This window comes from Anastrepha ludens, chromosome 4 (assembly GCF_028408465.1).
Source record: "Anastrepha ludens isolate Willacy chromosome 4, idAnaLude1.1, whole genome shotgun sequence".
Classification (NCBI taxonomy): domain Eukaryota; kingdom Metazoa; phylum Arthropoda; class Insecta; order Diptera; family Tephritidae; genus Anastrepha; species Anastrepha ludens.
Window position 1 is genome coordinate 46754859 of NC_071500.1, and position 18228 is coordinate 46773086.

Here is an 18228-nt window from a genome sequence, read left to right on the forward strand (position 1 = left end):
TTTTTAAGCACCGTGCGAATTGAGAAGTGCTTCCCCGAGCCATTTGTCTTTTTAAACAGGATGATTCCCTAATGAATGAATACTTTAATCTAATGTTGGAAGCTTCAGAACTAGGCACGGTTAGTTCTATCATTTATAAGTTAGATACGGAAGCTAAGATGTATCTTATGTCGTCAAATAAATACTCAGCGCCGGCGCACCTTGACACCAATGTCACTGTGGGCAGTTAAAATCTTTTAAGTACGTATTTTATTTACTTGGAACCAAAAATTCAAAGAAAAGCCACTCATCCTCTTGTGTGGCAAGTAACCACGGGCAACGCAAGCATCCTTTCAAGAGGTCCCTTGATAACATTAGGTTGATAGGTCTGTTGAAAGCTTACGGACTACTACGCTTTTGCGACGACGAACATCACAGACGATTGATACACATTAAAGTGACATAAGCCTGAAATAGTGGACCAAGATTAATCTGTTCCACTAACAATGTAAATAACATTGTACGAAAGTATTCGATGCGGTACCTGGAAAAACTAAATGAAGAAAGATTTGCCTGCAGTTGGAGTTCTTAATTAACGGCATATAGCACGACAAATAAAAAATACTGGCTTCATTGAACTCTGGCCCACTCTTGCATCCACAAACCGTGCTCTTTCTTGTATCAGCCTGTTTTAAATGGTTAAAAACGTTTGGTGACGTGAGTTTAGTTCTATAGCAGAGTAAAACTCATGTATGAGCCTTAACTGTTTAATCTTTTAGAATTAAGCTCAAACACTGTAATAGTACGTTTACATATAAGTAGATTCTCTACTTTTTCGTGCTTAATTTCCAATCCGTAATTAAAAAGCGAGATTTCCCATACTCAATTTCTCTCGTGAAATATGAGATCATAAAATAATCCTAGATTATTACCGTACTTTTTTACATACAACGCTGTGTTTTCTGTGTAATAGATCATTATTTTTATGAATGGAAAGATAAACGTCAAAGTAAAATCTAAATAAAATGGATGCCGGCAAAGAAAACAGGTGTGCAGACATAATTCTAATAAAATGCTTGATAGATATTATTAACTACGCAGTCATATAACAGAAAAAAACGTCCGTCTGTAAACGTGTGCCCTCTTATTATTTATTATAAAATGTAATATCGAATTTCGAATGCTTATTGCTGCCATAATTTTTTTTAAACCTCTGTAAACGTCGTTTACGGATTTCCTCCAACTGTTTATTATTAACAGTCAATTGCGCAATTATATTAGCTATTCCTTCTCCTCGTCTTTTCTTCATATCTTTAATAATAATTAAATAAACCAAAAAGACCGAAACATTCCATATTTTCTATGAAGAAAAACCTTTCAAAACAGTATTGACAGCTGATTGTCAATTTTGCAGGTAATCTGCCATATGTGAACGGGTAGATTAATTTTTGGAATTTATTGGTAATTAATGCATATATGAACGTACTTTAAAGTAACTTATGGTTGTGTGTTTGATTAATAATAAAATAAAATAAATAAGTTGTGATCACATTTGTGATATGCGAATTTTTTGTTTCACTTCGAATTTTTCACCTTTGTTTTGGTACTTTGTATATAGGAACTATATATTTTATCTCATTTTGATGACCTGCATTACTTTTCGCTTATGAAATTTTCTTCGAGTATTAATTTTCCGCGCATAAAAATGGCATCTCCCTAATGTTCACTGCTAATGTGCAGACAACGGAGTTAGTTGCGTTTGCTACCTTCTCGTCATTTACTTTGCGGCAATAGTGATTGCCTTAATCATGTGAAAAATGCTAATTACTTCCCACAACCTTGTTCACAGTTTTGCTTGCTAGAAACTTGTTGCTCTATATTTTGATTTGCTTTTGTTCTTCTCTGGACTTTACGCTTGTCTTGCCGGAATTTCCACACTTTGGCAACGCTAGCGGAACAACCGTGGAAATTGTGTTATTACGGCAGTCAAAGTGTGACTACTTCATTGCCCTATTCAGCTAGAATAAGGGACACTTCATAATTGATTGCACTATCTCACTCATATTCGTACGTGAGAATGGTATGCATGCACCTACTTACCCCGTAAGGAAATCGACTTGTTATAAAGTGGACCCGTGAATTGTTATCTTTTTCTATTTTTCAATATATTAAAACTATGCACTAATAAGTTAGGCAGATGAAGATATATTTAAATTACGGTCTATCCCTAATCACTATTTAAATCATCTTTCAGGCAATTTTTACATTTCTTCTCGAAAAGAAAAATAACCTGGTTTTTTGGTATAAATATGTAGTTGAAGAACAACGTCTGATTGGTTGAACCTTTCAATTTGTAACATTTGCCTGATCACTGAGCTGCTGGAATATGGCTCGACCATGTTTCGTGTTGGTTTGCTTCCATTTTTTAGTCACTCGACTGGAGCGTATCTGCAATATTTGTGAAATAATTGATTTCAGCAGCTTATAATAAATGTCACCACCTTAATCCTGCGACAACTAAGCACATCTTTCATATAGACTTTGGTGTTATTGTTTATTATAACAAATGCTTCATATGTATCATACAGGGTTGCCCACATTCGACGGACCCGACGGATTTCGATGACTCTTTGGGCCCATTCCCATCGACGAGGTTTGTCCGCAGACAACAATCTTTGCGTCAATTGAATCTTATACGGGAATGAATGCAAATCAATGCGGATAATTCGTTGTAAAGTGGTCCGAGCAATGTCCAACTGCTGAGAACGGCGATTTTGGGATGTCCTTGGCGACGCCTTGGTCGGTTTTGATTTGGCCTCTTTGGATTAGAAAGAGCATCACCAGTCGAAAACCTTTCGTACAAACGTTTAATGGTGTTCTTAGAAGGCGCACTGTTCACATTATTTAATTTTTTATACGCATGGTAAAAATTTGCTTGGACTGACGCTTCCAACGCGGTATGTCATTAAGGATCTGACGTCTCTGTCAAAAGATACATGGTTGCCAGATGGGTCCGTCAAATATTGGCAACCCTGGATGTAATCAGTGATGGTAACGTCGATGATCTTTATCGTAGTATCGTTTATTCTCCTGAGATTAGAGTGTGCATTCACTTTTCATCTTCTGCCAAAATCCGGTACATATAAACAGTATTTTGCAAGCCGAAACACAACTTTGAAAGTACATCGCAACGTACTATATACGAAATTTCCTTACTTTTCACTGATTTATATTAATTTCATTAATTTCGGAGTAAATGAAATAAATTATTCTTGCTATCTTGAAACTTTTTCTGCTGCCCACGACGTTCATCGTCTCTCCCCTCAAAATTCCCACTTTCAAATCCTCGACATATTCCTTCACAAGGAATTGATAGCCTTCAACTGAAGGTTTTATTAATTTGGGATAAAAGAAAATCATTTATATAATTTGTTGCAATTTTAAAAGTAACTTCACATTGCTTCTCTCATAGAAGTCTTGGTCCTTTTTGTCGAAAAACTCTAGTAATCGATTTTCGCAATGTTCTCTTGACACCAATTTCTTATCACTCAGGAAGTTGTGGAAAGAGAGAAAAAGGTGGTATCGCTTGGTGCCAGGTCCGGAAAATATGATGGATGCATTAAAACTACCAAGCCTTGCCTTTGGTGATTTTGGCGAGCTACTACAGACCTTTGTGGCCTCACGTTGTCCTGATGGTACACAACACCTCTTCTGTTGGCAAATTCGGGGGGTTTCTGGTCAATCGCTAGCTTCATACAGTAGAGATCTCATTATTATTATTCCTTTCAAGTTCCACCAAATACACAATAAAGGCTTGCTGGCCGTTAGCCCGGCTTCATCACGCTTAGACCACGATCGTTTTCGCCTGTTATTGTCGCATGTGCCTCATTTTTCGTTCCCGGTCACCATCCATTAAAGAAATATGTTCGATTTCATTTCCGATTCGGGCTTGCCTGTGCTAGGTGCATCTTTAACATCAAAAATGCCTTAACGGAATTGACGAAACCAAAATTGCACGTAATTAGCTATTACAGTATCGGCCCATCATTCACAATTTCAGCGGCCTGGCTAGCATTTTCGCTTTCATCAATAAAAAACTGTAAAGTAAATAGAATTTTCTCTTTGTTGAGTTTTATTGTTAACATCCTGTAACTCACAACTGAAAGAAACAGAAAGAACAGCAAACGATTTTTTAGTGTGAAATGTCACCGTGACAACGAGCATAAACTTTAAATTGTTTGATTGTTGATTTACGAGATATCGCCATCTACAAAAAAAATAATGAATTTTCTTTTCCCCAAACAATATAATACTTGGCAGACGCCACAGCCGAATAGATTGGAGCATGACTACCATTCGGAATTCAGAGAGAACGTAGGCTCGCATCTCGGTGAAACACCAAAATTAAGAAAAAGTTTTTTCTAATAGCGGTCGCCCCTCGGCAGGCAATGGCAAACCTTCGAGTATATTTCTGCCATGAAAAAGTTCCTCAAAGAAATATCTGCCGTTCGAAGTCGGCTTGAAACTGTAGGTCCCTCCATTTGTAGAACAACATCAAGACGCACCAAAAAGGGTGTACGCGCCAATTATTATCATTAGCATTATTATTATATACTTTATAATATGTACATATGTATACAGTACTCTTACTATTATTAGATGAGGCGCACATTTTAAAAGTTTACTGAAAATTGAAATTTCTAATCGAACATTTTATGTTTATGTCAATTAATCAATTTTTTTGCTAGCTGATACACCCATCTCACCAAAGAGCCAAGTAAGTGAAAACGTGTCAACGCCAAGGTAGCTCGCATTGGTGAAAACCAACGGCAAATCGATTCTTTCCGTAAAACCGCGGCATTGATAGCAGTTCAAATATTTTGAGAAAATTTTCTAATTATGTGTAATAAAATTTAAAATAATTACAAAGTTTTACTTTCCAAATATTCTTAGAAAATCTTCTAACTTTTCATAATAAATTTTAAAATAATTTAGTTATAAAATAGTTTTGCTAATCAATAATAGTATGAAGGAAAATAAACAATAAATAAGTATGTCGCGGATGCTATCGATGATGTAGTTTGGTTTAAAACTTTCTTTTATCGCGGTGATGCAGGACTTCCTATCGGAGCAGATTACGAATTTACCATTGGTTTTCGTAGTGTAGAGAGAAGCATTAAATATTTCGGTTGCTCCTGCAGTGAAAATTAAGCATTCAGGATATACAAGTACAAGTACGTTTCCTTGTTCTGTTACGACGGCATAGGTGGTCTGAGATGTCTTTTAGACATCGGTGAATATCAGTTGCCAACCATTGAATTTGTACTTGTCTCTCATTACTGGGAAGATGGATAAGTAAGCATCACTACTTGTATTCGCTTTCCTCAGATGAACCTCAATAAATTATATTACATTACGACAGGCACTATCAGGTAAGATTGTCGGCCTGCCTCAATAACCTTTTCGCTTAATGTTGACATTTGTCCGCTCGTGTGCACACTTCAAAATTTTGAAGTAAATGAGAAACATCGTCAACTTCGCTACACACACGCAACCGATTGCAAGTTGATACAATTTTTTGTCAATTTTGGATCGGTTTGCCAAATGCGCCATACATGTGTCAATCTGTTGAAATTTCAAGTATTGTTTCGATTTGTTTTCCGTCTGTGACCAGCATAAGGCATATTGCTGCCCAACTTTTTATACTACGCAATATAACGTGCGAGTACATATGTATATAGGTAAGTAGAAGATAACGCAAAGAGGATCAAAACTGAAAACGTGTTAAGATGGGCTTATATGAATATATATGTATGTATATGGACAATTATATGTATTTCCCCCACCATTTATACGCACCACCAATTTATGAATTTTCTGCTAATAGAAAGGTGTAAGTACACACTTTTTATACCCTTGGACACAAATGCAAAAGGGTATTATAATTTAGCCCATATAACGGTTGCAAATAACAGCAAGAAATAATCGAAATAGATACAGGCATAGATATATATGTACAAGGTGAAGTCCAAAATAAATAAGACTGCCGTCATAAAAATCTTCTTGATGGCCCCATATTTTTAATGAGTTAGTGCGTTAGAAGTCACACCCCTATCTGACTTCTAGTGAAACCTTGGTGACATTCGGTACAGTAGAAGCGAAGTTATTCCATCTAAAGTGTCAGTCGGTTTGTGTCATCGGTACTAAAACGAGTTTCGAACAATGTGCTAATACCAGAATTTAATTTGAAATCGGTAAAACGTTTACCGAAGCATTTGAATTTATGAAAAAATCACCGCAAACTCCATTGAAATTGTTCGTAAATTTATCAAAAATTAATCGAAATTATCATTGAAATTCATGAGATCCGAGTTGAATATCTCCAAAACATCGAATTATCTCACTTTAACTGATCATTTGGAATTCAACATTCGAAAGACCCCATTAAAGAGGCGAGAGAAGACGAGAACTTCCTTGACAACATTGTAACTGGTGGTGAAACGTGGTATTTCCAACACGAACCTGAAACTAAGCGTCAAAGAACCGAATGGAAGACCCCAGATGAGCCACCATCCAAAAATCGTGTTTAGGGAAGTCAAAAAGCAAGTCGATACTCATTTGTTTTTACGATTCCAAGGGAATTGTCCACAAGGAGTGAGATCAGATAAAATGCAGGTCAACATTTCATATGTTAAGTCTAGTTCTTACTTCACAGCCGTGGAATTTCGCCAGCAACATGCATTTGGCTTCCCGTGAAATGTTGCTAGTACCATTGATTGCCGAATGAAAAGAAACGTCAAATTTGTGAGCATCGCCCCAGAAGCATTTGGCGCAAAAAAAAGTTATATAAAAAGATTTACTCACAATCTTTGCGAATACGTTTGGCTTTAAAATGCCATGTATTCAGAGTAATCAAACTCAGGCTCTTCACGTGCAAGCGAACTGTAAGTTTTCGCTCAATTTTAAATGACATGTGCGCTTTACATACTAGGTGTGAAAAAATGTTGCTGGCATGTACGCTATATTTTCAGGGCGTGAACTGGGCGCGAAATACATACTAAATTTCAATGCAATTTGTATGGGTTTTGACAGTCATTTCACGTGAAACACGAACTTAGTACTATGCCCCAAGACTAAAAATCCGTCCATTCGTCTGAGTGTGTTTGATTCCAAGAAAAAAAAAAAAAACAGCCAACCAAATAAACCTGCTGCGGACTGAATTTAGTACTTCCTTACTTGTGATTATTTTTTGTCGTTGCAACAAAACCAACTGTACTCAGAAATCGCAGCAAAAACTGGTACAGCAATCAAGATGAGAGCTGAATTTTAGTTGAAGCTGTCAAACCATGAACCAAACCTTAAAAAACCTTCCGCTTTCGAGTACTGGCACATTAACCGTAATGAAGTGTGGCATAGAGTTGCCTTCCGTTGTAGCTGTTTGTTGTTGTGGTAAGTCAGACGGAGGTCGTGCGCATGCGCTCAATACAAACAAAACGTTGGAAAGAAGAAAGGAGAAAAACAAATACACGTACATACATATGCATGTATACATGTGCGGAGGCGGAATTGTTGGCAAACTTTGGTGTCACAATCACAATTACATCCACATCCACATAAAAATGGTGCTTTAACCAGTTTAGATGCTTCTACCTTTGCGGCTGAAAGAAATTACTAAATAAATAATAAAAAGCAACAACAAAATGACAAGAAAAAATGTACAAAGTAGTGCAAAATGAAAGAAATGGAAAATAAGTGGAATGCGTTTCACACATTTTTCTATTCGAGACTTTTCCTGTTTGCAGCCAAATATTTATTTTACAAATGTGTTTATCTCGTGCACGCCGGTTGTGGTATTGATGGCCAAAAGTAGCAAGAAGCAGTGGCGTAGATAGCTCTTGGTCATGGTGGGGACCGATAAATTATTTGGTCATAATTGAAAACTTGCAATCTAAAAGTAGCCAATAATGAGAATATTATTTTGTAGACGTTTTTTGCAATTGTATTTCCGTCTATAATTTAAAGCTTAAAACTCGAAACCTTAAACTTAAAAGCTTAAAACTTTGGTTACTGTGTTTCCAATGTCACGATGAGATGCCAGAGCAGCTGATCCATTAAGGCATTTCTTGAATATATGTAGAAAAAATTACTGCTGTAGTAGAGAAGTACAAAAAAGTGCTTTATTTAGTATTTTGTTGCTGTAACGCAATAAATTGATTACTACAATGCAAGTTTATTTTTTACTGCGTGCTTAAAAGCTTGATATGTACCAAGGACTTTCTAAAGCACTCTAGGATTATTCGTCTGTCCCATGTTTAAACTTAACTTTCTGTGTAGAAACTCATAATATGGCAAATTCAGTGAGGCAGGTCGTGTTGCTATAAAGGAATACCTTAGGGGTGTGGGTAGTAAAATAATCGTTTTTGACACGTATGTTTGTTTGGTTCGTGTGACCCCCTCCGTTGCTCGTGCGTTTAACAGCCTAGATAAGTTCCGGAAAGGTGTTATTTGCCGTAAAGGTATTATTTATTTTTTAGATTTTATAAGAATATTTTATTAAAAATGAAGAGTAAGCCCAAAACTTAACCCATTTCTTATTTCTCACCTACAAAAAAAAAACAACTTACAGAAATTATAAAATGCGTGGGAGCTGTTTTACTCAGATGAAATGTTGTCGTCGTGAATTTCTGTTGTTTTTTGATGGAACAGAAAATATTCGTCCAACTTTCTCTGCTTTGCCCCCCTTTCTCTTTTGTTCTCCTTTCTATCATACTGCTTCGTTCTTCAATGGGACCATTTTGAAAAACCATGTTTATTCCCTTTTCGAAATAAGAAAGTGCATTTCTTAACGTTTTTATTGTTAGCTGCCTGGATAAAGAAGGCTCTGACTCCTCATTAAGTGATCGTTTACTTACTAACGGGGCGCTGACCGTTTGAAAGAGGGGAGCCGTTTCCCCGTCTCACCAAGTCATTCATTGCCCATATCATGAAAAATTTTTGGCATAAATTGAAAAAGTGTCGTAAGTTTATATAAAGAGCGGCCGTACAGCGAAACATGGGTGTAATATTTTGCTCGTTAAAGAAATTGTTGCACTGCTAGTGAGAGGTTTATGGTATTATTATACCCAGTGCAAGAATGAATCAAAGAAGTTCTGAAGGCAAAGTAATGGAAAATTCTGATTTCAAATACTGGAAGATCTGGATTTCAAATGCTAAGCTTTCTGTCTCAATTTAATTCGATTATTTCTGCAGTAGGATGATGGTATATAGGTGAAATGGTTGAAATGGTTGAAGTACCAGTCTGGCACTGTTAAAGTATTACTAAAGCGCCGTTTTGATACCATTATGAGACCTCCAACAGGCAGATATCTACAGCCAGCCAAAGCTGCTGATGTAGCACTGCCCCAGGCTGTCGAAGAAAAGAGCATCCAGTGGTCTTAATTAATCGTTTAGCTGCCAAACCAGCACATTTACAGAGAAAGTGCTCATCAGTCTCCTTCTCTGAAAGGTCCCCACAACTCCTGCAATGGGAGTAAAATGTTAATCCTCGCTTCTCTGAGTGTATGCTAATCGTTCAATGACAGCTACGAGTGCGAAAATTGGAGGCGTGGAGTCCCTCGAACTTTCAGAGTCCTATAACACTGGGGGCAAAGGGTTTTCGAAATAGCACACGAGGAAAAGGAGTTTCATCTCTTCTGCGCTTTTCTGAGAAAAAAGTTTTGCAATTCCCCTTTAACAACAATCAGGTGGATGCCAATGACCGGGTAGGATATCTCTGAGACCCAATCAGTCGACCCATTCCTGGCAAGCTCGTCAGCAATTTCATTCCGTCTATGTTCCTATGTCCTGGAATCCAGATTAATGAAATGTTACCTGAACTATTTATGCAGTAATTAAAGAAGATAACCCAATTGTTGCTTTGCAAAATGGATACTTTGATAAATCAGAGTTAATGGAATACAATCTGAGTTCAGTCACGAGATCTAAATACAGCATTTCCTTTCATTTATTTCCTTAGTTCCTTAAAAATTCTTTAAATTAATATAGTGATTTGAAAACGCTTTGTGAAAAAGATACAATAACGCAAGGGTTATTTAAACACACGAATCAGCGATTAAAACTTATGGGAAAGGACGCATTATATTTTTTTTAAATAGCAAATCATTAACTTTGTTTATTTATTAAATTAAATTATTGTACTTTTTGATGGTATGTATAAATAATATTTTCAATAACATAAAAGTAAAAAAATTAAAAATGAATGCCTGAATATTTTAACGTAAGTTGTAAGCGCTTCAGCAAGAAGAGCTAAGTATCATAACTGTGACAGCGAAATTGATGTAAGTGATAAAAGGCAAACAGACAATTTTCTTATTGAATGGATAATGCATTAAACTAAAATCAAGGCTACATACAAAAACTCATTCAAATTCGCAGCTTATAGCAGAAATAATAAAAAAGCCTCCTCCTGCAAAATTTGTTATTTGCCACTAACGCCAATTCGGCGCTTATGGTTCGATATGTACCTACTAATTCTTTTATGTATTATTTTGCCAATGTGTGTGAACAAGTTTATCCAACTTTGTTTTTCTAAAGCAAAGCTATTAAACTGCTATTGGCATCCGCGCCAGCGCCCAAGCCGTAAATAAGCAACTTTCTAATTTTTTGTACGAGTACTCCGCACTCATCTTCCTTCTAAGAAATAATGATGCTTTAATTCATAGTCAATTAAGTTAATCTTCAATTAAAGCATATTTGCGAGTGTGTTTGTTTATTGATTCCAATTTCAGACGAAGTGAAATTAGTTATGTTTTTACTAAATCGTGTTTTCCTGATGTATATTTATTCGAAATAAAAATCGTTTACTGTTTAATGAATACACCGGACGCCACGTTTTTTGGGTCTGGCCTCTAAATGTAAAAATTTGGTTTATTTTGCATAGAGAGAAAAATACTTTTTGTTTGATAAAAGATTGCTTTTGTAAAAACCACAAGAATTTTTCTAATGTCTAAAACAGTTACTGATTTTTTCATAATTTTACTATATTGCAAACTACAACTAATAAACTTTTGCTGAGCATTAGAGTATTTTTAATTCAAATGTGATGATTAATAATATCATAAATATGTAAAATAAAAAAATAAATACCACCTTGATTAAAAAGTTCCCGGAATATTTTCAGAAAATTCAAACGTTGATTCCTCGAAATTGATATTATCGAGTACGCGCCATTAACTGCAACGCACTTATGCTAGAATCTGATCCAGCTCTCTTTTCGGTATAGCAATCAAAGACGTATTCGATTTTTCCATTACTTCCTTTCAGTTGTTAAAACGCATTCGCCACAATGGTTTTTTGACTCGATCAAATGTGGTCAAAAACTCACAGATAGTGATGGCACTGTGCGACGATACATTATGCTGGTCCGAAATGCACGAGTTATTTTCCCCAAAAACCTTTCTAAACGCCCAAATAATTGGCATTATGACTTCTGGCAAAAATTCGTTGTGCATAATATCATTATAACCCGAAAACTTGCGAGGATCGCTTTCTTTTTCGACGGAAAACGGCGTAGGTTTTTTGGTCTTGATCATTTGGAGCTCTCCACTTACTCGTCGAATGTCTATATTGTGTTTCGTATTCGTAAATCCTCGTCCATAAACAATGTTCAAGTCCTCTGCCAGCTCTCTGATGATTAATTTGCGTTAATTTATCAATCTTTTTTTAGTTTTATAGATGTTTTTATCAATTTTCGATGTCGATTGCCTGCCTCTACGTTCGCCATTCTCGATGGACCCACGATCTCTTCTGAGACGTTCATACCACTCGTAAAAGGGTGTTATCTTTGGAATATCATTACCGCAACATTTTCCCAATACATACCATATATCTAAGAGTTTCGTACCAACAGAAAATTTAATGCAAATTCGTTGTTGCAAATTCAAATTAATGTTTAAAACTGTAAAAAATCAAAAACACGTGCGGGTTAAATATACTCTAGACGGCGTACCTTTTACAAATTTATTTGCTTATGTTTTTATGGACTTCCTCATATTAAAGCCTATATCGACATAAAATAGACAAAATCAATCTTAAAACGCTAAGAAAGGATAATTTAGTTTAGTTCAATGCTTGGCATCAGAATTTATTCAATAAAACAGAAAGCGGGGCAAAAGGTACTTTTGTCGAAAAATGTATGATTGGATTATTTTATTAAAAATTAAAAAACAAATTTTGGGGAGCATTGGACTCCAAAGGTAATAATCGCTATATGATTTCGAGAAGTTTGGGGATATAAAACCGTATACATTTTTTTAGGATACTTATCTCTTTGTTTCACAAATTTATTGTATATTGGTGTTTCACCGTGATTCGAACATACATACTCCGAATAGTAGTCACTTTCTACTTGAATCTTAGCTCTAAAAAACAAACAACTTGGAATAAAATGGAGTTAACCTTTAAATCCCAATGATTACGAACGAATTGCAAATTATTATGAATTTTATTCGGGGATAATCGATTATAAATCATATCCGCAATATGGACGAGCATTAGATAAGTAAGAAAAAATAATTTTACAAACACAGTTACAGTTAACTGAACCTTCATATTCGGCAAAATGCTCAAACTATAGGGGTTTGACGACACTTTTTTCTTGAAAATATAAGCAATATTTTTAGGACAGATTAGATAAGAGAACGTACGAAAAGCTCAAGTCTGCGGTAATTCGTTTAATTAAGAGTGATGTTAAAATCTCGCAATCGCAATATTCATGGAAAGAGGAGCATAATTCCATGAATATTTGATAGGTTTCCCGTTTTGATCGAAATTGACCCTTCCTATGGCACCTTAGAACAAGTAGATTTCATTTCACGTAAACTTTATATCAGAAGCACACCAAAAATCGGATCCAAGAAGTAATTTCAAGTATACGTGTAAGTATAATGAAGAAACTCAGTCCAGCTGGGACCACTACTGGATCATGCCGGAAACTTTTCAGTCTGCCTCTTGACGAACTAATGTTTGAATTTGCATTAACACTGCTGCTTGCAATACCTGCTTTCTTCATGCGTAGCCGACAACTAATAAGTTGGTAAGAATTTTGATTTCACGCTTAGCGAAGCATATTAGCAAATTTACAATTTACTAAATTTCTACCTCCGTTTACAGATTTCCCGTACTTCGTTACTGCTCATATGAATGCGCACTTACGCCTATGATTAACTGTGTGTATATCATATGTACATACATCAGTATGCATTAAGCAGTTAAATATATAGTAATTTGCACTGAAAGAATATTTGTACTGCAAAATAAATCAAAAGTTTGGTAAAAACAAACGAAATGTTTTAGAATAAACAAAATATTTTTTATACCTCAACCTAAATCAGCATAAGCTCAGCGCAAGCTCTCAAAGGCGGTGTTATTGTAACCTTTTGAGAGCAGCTTTCAAAGTTTTATCCAATCCAATTTGTATTTAAAATCCCAGCTTTTAAAGAATTATGTTGGCATTATTCAGCATCTGGTACTCGTACGAAAAACCGAAATGTAGGGCCGATTTAAGACTGTTCAGAGCTTAACTTACTTCTTAGAATGAAAATTCCGAACCATAATCCCGGTGTTCACATTTGCAACTGAGATTACATTCCGGCTATGCTTTAAGAACCATGACTTGGTCTAGTTTTATATGTGATATTGGTATAATAAAGACCATCTGCATATGTTGCTCCCAGAGTGACACAAATACTCGTATACCATCCTATCTTACTATGCCGACCGAGATTGGCCTCAACCAGATGATAAGGTGGAAGAAAAGAGTTATTAGCTCTTATTTTAGGCATCCCCTATGGTCCCCATATTTGTTTTTGACTATTAAATACAAAACCCAAATTTAAATATTATTTAATGACGTCTTTTTTTCTTGTAAAGATGTACTCGTATCAACATTTTTGATATATGTATGTATTTATACATATGTATATAAATCCTAGTGAAATGTGATAAGCAGAACTATGTCGCGACTGTGAACCTAACTATAAAATACTGACCATGCATAAGTGTCTACAAATAATGGACTAGTACCTAACTACCCTACATTAAGTTAATCTGTGTACTGCGCGGAACATGCATATATATTAATTTTTTGTACGAGTTGAAGTTCATTCCTACTCGTGCGTAACATTGCAGCAGAAATAATAATTTTGTTCAGTGTAGTTTTGCTCTAATTTCTCATACGTGCATACAAGTGGCTTTATGTACATTTTTAATAATTAATTATTATACGGCAGACATACTAAAGTGTGCTTAAATATGTTTGTGTAATACAACATGAGTCAAAATGTACATCTGTATGTGTTTATATCTTCTACTTACTTAACCTTAATTGCCACACTTTTTTAAAGAAAGTGTGAAGTATAATCATGAAAAACAACTTCCAAAGTCAGTGAGTTTAGTCAGAATGTTTATAACTTTCATACATATACAGAGTTACCGGCAAAGTCGTCATACATACTTAAGGGCATTATAATTTAAATAGTTTCTGATTAATTTGTTTATTTGACAAGATGTACTTACTTAACTGTTTTCGAGAAAATCGATTTTGAAAATTATTTAAAAGAATATTATTTTTTTGCTGTACGTCCAGGGTTCGATTTTTTTATATTTTTAGTTAAAGGGTATGCCAATTAATTAAAATCATTAAAAAAACTTTATCCAAGCTCTGACAGTTAAATAAAAATTCCTGCTTTTATGAAAACTATTCTGGGAATCATTTCAGAAAACTAGTATGCCTTTTTAGCTGTCCAAAAAGGTATACTAGCTATCCAAAAAGGTATACTCATGTTCTAAGAATAATGTAATTGAATAGACTCAGCAGATAGTCTCACTGGGGTTTAATTGTTCTTTTTCTCCTTTATGCTTATGCAAGTCGTCCGTGAGAGATGTGCTACACCGTGCGTGTTTCTTTTTCTGACTGTGTGACTTGGCTCGTGAACAAAATTTTGATCTCTGCTTGTGAGCATGGCAACGTATACCAATGCGGAACACGCTGGCATTCTAATAAGTTCATTTTGAGAAGGAATGTCGGCGGGGACACGCCTTTGATGGAACTTACCAAGGATTACGAGAAACTAGTGCTGTTATGAGACGGGTATAGATATTGGGTAGTCTCATAATTTTGACGAGAATGAGATATGACGTCTCTCTAAGACACGTATGCTGTTGCAGAACATCCGGGTTTGTCGCAGTAGTTAGTGAGGTTTATAATGCCAATAATGTTTGTTCGTATCCAAGACGACTTTCCCGGCAACCCTGTATAATTATAAGTATACATTATACACACTGTGGAGCTAATTTTCAGTTCAGTTTGAGTTTCATTATGGATTTCAAATTAGAGGTTCTTTTTAAGTAGATTTGGTTTTGATAACTGAGAGGGTTCGAAGGCCTCTTATTTGACAGGTGCTAGGTAAAAAATCGACAGTGCATATATTGTAAATAAAAAGGTTTTTCAAGAGTGTCGCCTAGATATCAGTAATGAATAATTCCTACAGGGTAACTTTTTGTGTCATCTTTGACATTTGTCAACTAAATAGAACAATGAGTTAAATTTATTGCAAGTTATTATGAAAATGGTCGATATTTGAAAACAACATTTTTTTTGTTGAAATATTCATCTACATGACTCGACAATTCAAAAGTTGATGAAAAATTTTCAAGAAACTGTTTTTATCGACGATAGAAAAAGGACTGGTAGACCAAAACCTAAACGTTCTGTTGAGAATATTGCTGCTGTAGCGCAAAGTCTTGCTGGAGAACCATCAACATCGATACTCGACGTTCTCAACAATAAGGTACGTATGAGTCGACTGTTTGGTGGATTTTACCTGTAGACGGTGGACATTTATATGATGTTATTTTTTACATATAATTGATAAGAGCCGCATTTTTTCATAAAAACTGTGAACGCTGAAATGCGCTTCTTTTGAAATACTCTTTATTTACAAGTTCTCCACAAATTTGGCATTTGTTTTCGACTAGATTTTGTTGTGCTCGTATACCATCTCAATACTTGTTACTTGAAAATAATGGAAACATCAGAATTTTTTCTTATTTTATTACATCAATAGATGAAACTGTGCTCTTTAACCCCTAAAAATTCCATAGTGGGATTAACATAACTTTTCGAGTTACAATCCATCTAATAAAAGAATTATATTCTAACAAACTGTATCGTGTGGGATTATAATACTTATTGTACGCATTTTATTTAATAAGTGTATAGTCACCACCATTAGCGATGATAGCTTCACATATTCGAGTCAAACTTTGCATTTTTAAAATAATTTGCTCTAAATCCGCCGAATTTACCTTGGTAACTGTTTGACCACTCATTTTTGCTTTATTTTGAGTTCTTGCTTAACCATTGCCTGAACATTTTCGACAGGACTAACTTTAGGCGACTGTGAAAGCCAATCCAACAACTCATTACCATTTTCCACTTTACACTCCTTCTGCTTCGATGCTTGTGATCGTTGTCTCCTTATAATCGTAAAATCCGCGGTTGGCTAGTTCTTCAAAACATATTCCAGGGCAATAATGCTTTTGGTAAATTTTATTCATCAAAATTGCCCTCAAATTGGCAGTAAACTCAAATAAATGACCAAATCCTTTTCGGGAGAAGCAGCCCTAAACATGAATCTTAACTTGAAGTTTAACCGTTCATTGAAGTTGTTGATTATCAGCAGTACACTAAAGATTCATCCGTGAATATTACGTTTGCCCAATTCTGTTTTGAATTTGTTTTACCCCATGTAAGCCTTTTTTCAATGTGTGTTAATGAGAGCTACGGTATTTTCAAAGTGCTCCTGAATTTGAGGTGTTCTGCACTTAAACTGAATCAGATTCACGCAAGATTAAGTTCTGCTTTATCACAAACAAATCAATGATCTTCTAATATTGCCTTAGGAAGGTATTTTGTTTTTTTGAGCCTCTCCCGGAGAAGTCGTTAACGTTGCACTCATTTATTTGTGAACGTCTTTGATTTCTTGAAATATTTTGCTGCATATGTGGTGGTATTTTTGGATCTTTAGGGTGTGTACATAGGAACATTGTTTCAAATGGTTTTTTATGCACGGGACTCATTTTGTAAAAATAATAAAACCAACAAATTGCACAACGCGTAATGCGAAAAGAATACGCCTTTTTAGCAGCACTTATTTTTTTCTATCAGCTTCTATTATACAGACTGTATATTCAAATACGTATAGCAAACCAATGAAAACCACTGCATATCTGCTTACCAATGCTCGTAGCGATACTTCAATAGATTTGCAAGTGGACTTAATGTACAACGGCAATGCCCAAAAAACTTGCATCATTTAACATAGAATCGTGCTGAGTTCGGTCCGCACTAACGAATAATAGAACTCGCTCAAATTTGGTACGCATACTGTTCCCCACCACATTTAGATCCGATACAAAGATTTTTGAGATTGAACAAAAACTACGCCAACTAAGCTGAATTTCCTTCAGTTGGTCTGTTTTCAAAAGCGTTAAATCTAATTGTCCATGAGTTCGTCTGTATCAAAAAATTAACGCCAGCCCAAATTCAATTTTACTAGAGTATGCGGTCTAGGCCTAATTTAGCACTTCCCCACTAGATTTTCATTTCTTTCCATAATTTTTTAGTTTTTGTTGATGTATGTATAATTGTTATATTTATTACAAAGGCCACACACGTTGCAGATACAATTTTGTATTCAACAAACACGCAGCTTTACATACATCTACCATAGATTCGTGCATATATGTATATTTAGTATAATAGCATTGTGTGATAATAAATTATCTGTCTATCTGTTAAAATTAAATTTGTTGCTGTTGGCTGATAGAGTGGCCGATTTTAACGCCCCTTTTAAGCACCTCATAACATATTTAGAGAGATTAAGATAAATAATTATAATGATAATATACATACATGTGTATAGCATATCTCCATTTATGATGCTTCAAATAATAGTGGCAACAAAAGAGTTGACTTTGAAAGGCAATAAAAAAAGAAAACTAAAATTATCTCATAGAAATATATGCCACTGTTGCACTAATAAATGTGTAGCTGTTGCTGGCGACCAGCAATGCGGCAGTAAAGCAAATTTTGATATGTTGATGGAGTGATGAAGTGATAGACTGGCAGACTGTCTGAGTGCCAGTGACGGTAATTTTTGTTGCTCTTGTTGTTTAATGGAAACCACA

General features: G+C 35.3%; 1 protein-coding gene across 1 annotated transcript in view; it reads right to left on the reverse strand.

Moving 5' to 3' along the window:
* LOC128862177 (cadherin-23) overlaps positions 1-18228 on the reverse strand; it is a 50227-nt gene that overhangs the window by 11269 nt on the left and 20730 nt on the right. The window lies entirely within an intron of this gene.